We start from the raw sequence: 3,727 nt of genomic DNA on the forward strand, positions 1-3,727 counted from the left end.
ACGGCTTCTCCCCGGTGTGAGTTCGGTGGTGTAACCTTAAGCTACCCTCACGGGCGAAGTGCTTGTGGCACACTGTGCACTCAAACGGCTTCTCCCCGGTGTGAGTTCGGAGATGTCTCCTTAAGTCACCTTCTCCAGCGAACTTCTTGTGGCACACTGTGCACTCAAACGGCTTCTCCCCCGTGTGAGTTCGGAGATGCATCTTCAAGACCACTCCGCGAGCAAACTTCTTGTCGCACACAGTGCACTCAAGCGGCTTCTCACCTGTGTGGACTCGCATGTGAGCCAAGTAGGCACTCTTCGAGGCGCATCGTATGGAGCAGAGTGGGCAACGGACTGACATTGTGGCAGTTGAGTGTCGATGACCACCTGCATATCAAAATTAGGTTGTTATTTTTAGAAGCAATACCATTGAGAAGGTTATAAAGTAATTAAATATGTGGAACTTACTACAGGTAAATGAAACAAAAATAGTGTTTCCGTGTATCCCGTAGGTTTAAGTTTGATGTCTCGTAACCACAGCCTGAAACATAGAGGGATGCAAAAAGACATTGGTATCAGGTTCAAGATCTCAACTTATTTGTAGCAATAACGAAGCGACAATTTATCTATGTCCACGCTGGCGCTCAGTAGAGGGGAGGAGGGTGACTGCCCCTCTGCCAGCCTGACGCAAGGCAATTTGATCTACAAAGCTCCTCTAAAACGGAATCTTACTCTTACTTTCAGCCCCCCCCCCCAATGTCGCTGAACCTTACGACGACCCTATCCAAAATTCTACATTCTGTACAGGCGAGGTCATAGGGTCCTACATCATCAAATTCGTAGAGGTGCATTTCCAGCATAGGACGTGTCGTAATAAGTAAAAAAAAACCTGGGACATTTTTTCATTGTTATCTCTTGTAAGCAAGAACACAAGTAGTCCGGAAACAACGTCCAGCTAGAACAAAAAAGTTGTCCATAGGTACCGTACAACAATGTTTTTGTTTTGAATTCAAAACAAAAATGGTTGTCTTTCAAAAACGTTTGATAGTTCTCGTACAACGTCACTGTTTGTGAACAACAGAGTCATCACATCACTAAAAGGGTTGTTTCTCAACAACTAATTTTCAACACTTCAGTTTGTCCCTTGTTTCGTTTCCCTGTCCACATTTATTTGCGCGCACCAGCACAGCACAGCAGCCCGGCTGCCACTGCCACCACTACACCCGCTGCCGCTGCTAGGGTACATACAAATTGGCGAGTCTATCAGATGCACATTTTTCGTTTGAACAGAGAAGGAATCCCCGTGGCGCGCCGTGGGGCCCTATGGTGGGGCCGGGCCGCCTTTGTTGAGCCTTGTTAGTGGACCACCATGGACCGCTGGAGTCCGAGCCGGAGGGATTGATTAAGTGTGGGCGCGGCGAGGAACGCACCCCGAGCAGAACGACTCCCGCACCAGCCGGACCAGCCGCACACTAAATATCTCTCGGAAAAATTTTGACAGCCCATATCTGGGAAGAAGAAATAAGATGATAATTTGTTTGTGGACCCGCCCCCAAAGTTTATGGAAGATGCAAAATAAACAAAACCATTCGCTGCGCTTCCATGTAAGATGCACGGGCGTGCGTGTTTTGGTGATTTAGGTTGAAATGCAGCACAAAGGGTACAGGGGTTTTCAAGGGTCTCCCCTTACAACAAGACAACCCAAAAATTGTAGTGAAATAACGTAGATGGTATTTTAGCCACGATGAGAGATAGGCTCACGAGCTTCCTACAGCTCCCTTTCATAGCAGCCTCACTGGCTGTTGGAGAAAGGAACATCGCGGCTAGACAATGGCGCCCGCCGGGCCAGCCGCTGGACCAAAACAGCAAAAACTGGGCAGAATCGGTTCACAAAATAACGATTTTCGCCCACTCCTGAACGGCCCATTTATCACCCTATAATCTGCGAAAAGCATCGCCGCCGCCGCCGCGCGATCGAATTAATTACTCGCGGCCGAGTAATTGGGGGATTTACCGTCGAGAAAATATGGATCGCGTCGGAGTCGATGTATTGGAGAAGGAGATTTTGTATTTCCACGTGAGTGTGCGAGTGCGCGCGCGTGTGTGTGAGGGAGAGAGAGTGCATGACGATTTAACGCGCGGTTAATTCTCGTAATCGCGAGAGCCGCTGCAGCAGCCCGAAAAATGGGCAGGTCGAAAGAGTCAGTGAATGATTTAGAGAGGAATGTACTCGCTTACACCGCGAGAACAAGAAGGCAAAGAGGGACCGGGGAGGAGGGGAGGGTTCACAAGTAGAGTCGATCTGAGTTAATAACTTAAGTGCCCAACCCAAAAACGTTAAAGGCACGATTTGAAAAAAATTGGGTGGGACCAAAACATACATTAACAGCAGCGAAAACTTAAACAAGGCAATCAGGGTGACACTATACTACAAATTGAACGAATGATGGAGCAACGCAGGAACCTCGTCCGAAAGCACCCCAGTGACTGTGTGTGTGACGGTCACCCGTCACTCCGGATGGCATTGTGGGATAACTTATGCGACTCGAAAGAAAGTCGCGAGAGAGGCAGAGTGACCACGCCACGCCAAAGCCGGCTGGCGAGCTGCGTTACACGGCCGATGTCCAACGCTATCAGATAAAGGCCGTGTGTCCCTCCCTCCCTCTCCCACACCGCATCCCATCTTTCTCTCTCTTTCTTTCTCTCTCTCTCTGTGTCTCTCTGGAGCAGTATGCTGCTCGGGATTGAGCAAGCTCTAACTTATTGCTCCTGGGTATGTATGTATCGACCGACTGTAGGGCTCACTGAAGGTCATCCCACCGAGGGACATACTCACTTCTCTGGTGGCAGTGTCCTCTCTCGTCTCTCTCCCGTCCTCCCCCTCCTCGCTCTCTCTCACACACACACACAAGCCTACTCGGCCCGCATTGGCATAGACTGCGCTGGGCAGCAGCCACAGTAAGTCTCTCTCCCTCCTGAGCTAACAATTGGCACGGGTTTGTTATCCAAGGCAGAGATAGGTCTGCCCGAGAGAGAGAGAAAAAAAACCTCCCGTACACAGTACACACAAATACACACAACATCGAGCCCTCGGTGCCCCCGTGGCGCCACGTGGTGGCGGCCGCCGCAAACAGCCTCAATCACAAGCTTTTAATTGGACGAACGTGGCCATAAATTTATCGCGATGGATGAAACCCTTTCATAGAGGCACACCACACCTCCTCTAACGCACAGACACACTCGATCACACCCGTATGCGCCTGTGCGTGCGTGCCTGTGTGTGTGCGAAACGAGGAGTGGGAAACTCTACCGGCAACGATATATGATGTGCGTTGTACTTGTATGCGTTCGTACGTGTGAGTGTGTGTTTTGTGGTTGCATTGATCCCCCTAACACTATTTCTCTCTCGCTCTTTCACACTCACTGCAGGAGGGAAACTGCAATCGGTCAAAGTGCAATGTAAAAATAATGAGCAGGCCGTTCGAACTTTAAGCCAAAACTGCAATTGAATTTACCGCGGTTTCCTTGAGAACGGAAAAGCAATATATAATCCGCAGCAGCGTAAAGCATGTAGGAAGGATGACCCTCTTCAAACATTTTAGGTACAAAAAGAAAAGAAAAAAAAAGAGGAAAGTAGGGATGTAGGGCTATGCTAGATTTTAATATCGCGATACGATATTGACCGTGCATCGAACATCGACTTGATGCACCGATCAAGTAACACCGCAATACCGAAACATAAAGA

General features: G+C 49.1%; 1 protein-coding gene across 2 annotated transcripts in view; it reads right to left on the bottom strand.

The window, feature by feature from the left end:
- LOC113208659 (uncharacterized) overlaps positions 1–3,727 on the bottom strand; it is a 199,034-nt gene that overhangs the window by 35,501 nt on the left and 159,806 nt on the right. Inside the window, exons 4-5 of one of the 2 annotated variants that reach the window (XR_008010906.1) lie at positions 451–523; positions 108–369 (exon numbers count right to left, since the gene is read on the bottom strand). The exons of the other annotated variant lie outside the window; for it this stretch is intronic. The gene's annotated coding sequence lies outside the window, so the exon portion shown is untranslated. Of the gene's footprint in view, positions 1–107; positions 370–450; positions 524–3,727 lie in introns of those variants that run through there. 2 annotated transcript variants of the gene reach the window in all.

This window comes from Frankliniella occidentalis, unplaced genomic scaffold (genome assembly GCF_000697945.3).
Source record: "Frankliniella occidentalis isolate FOCC.00 unplaced genomic scaffold, Focc_3.1 Scaffold26, whole genome shotgun sequence".
Taxonomy (NCBI): Eukaryota; Metazoa; Arthropoda; class Insecta; order Thysanoptera; family Thripidae; genus Frankliniella; species Frankliniella occidentalis.